General features: G+C 17.1%; 1 non-coding gene across 1 annotated transcript; it reads left to right on the plus strand.

Annotated features, from left to right (window-relative positions):
* Positions 1–327: 327 nt before the first annotated feature.
* Positions 328–399, plus strand: TRNAA-UGC (transfer RNA alanine (anticodon UGC)). Its single transcript has one exon. It is a non-coding gene; the product is annotated as a tRNA-Ala (tRNA).
* The last annotated feature ends 400 nt before the right edge of the window (positions 400–799 follow it).

Consider the following 799-nt stretch of genomic DNA (forward strand, 5'->3'; position numbering starts at 1 on the left):
ATGTTTTAATTATATTGATTATTAATTGATATTAGAATGATATTAGGTTTCTTTTTATAATAATACGTGTAATATTACACGTATATAATATTTTTATACATGTATATTGTATATATTGTTAACAAAAGTATGTGAATTTTGTAATTTTGTCTTTTATGGGATTGTTTATGAGTATATTGTTATTGTAATAGATATTTTAGATTATTTTTGTTTGTTCTATTTATTAATAGCTTTAATTTATATATATATGTATATATGTATGTATGTGAATTTAAAATGTGTAATAAAAAAATTGATGAAAATGATAAAATGATGCACTGTCATCAAGGGGATGTAGCTCAGTGGTAGAGCGTTCGCTTTGCATGTGAAAGGCCCCGGGTTCGATCCCCGGCATCTCCAATTTTTTTTGGATTTTCTTTTTTTTTGTTTTTCTTTTTATCGAATTATTGGAATATCAAAAACATTTACAAATGTTTACTAGGATTTAACGAAAATTGAAAAATAAAATAAATATTAAATAATAAATTTATTTCTATAAATATAACTTCAATAAATTTATAATTTAATATTCATTATATTTTATTTATTTATTTATTTATTTATTTATAAATATAATAAATATTAAATGATAAATTTATTAGATATTAATTTAATCAATTTATTTATTTATTAAATATTCATTAAATATTTATTATTATTAAACATAATAAGTATTAAATTGTAAACCTAAATTCAAATTATTAAACACACATAATATTTATTAAAAATTTATTATTAAACATAATTAATATTATATTTA

Source organism: Polistes dominula, unplaced genomic scaffold, assembly GCF_049000335.1.
Source record: "Polistes dominula isolate Pdom_NZ unplaced genomic scaffold, Pdom_raw_medaka scaffold_35, whole genome shotgun sequence".
NCBI lineage: Eukaryota > Metazoa > Arthropoda > Insecta > Hymenoptera > Vespidae > Polistes > Polistes dominula.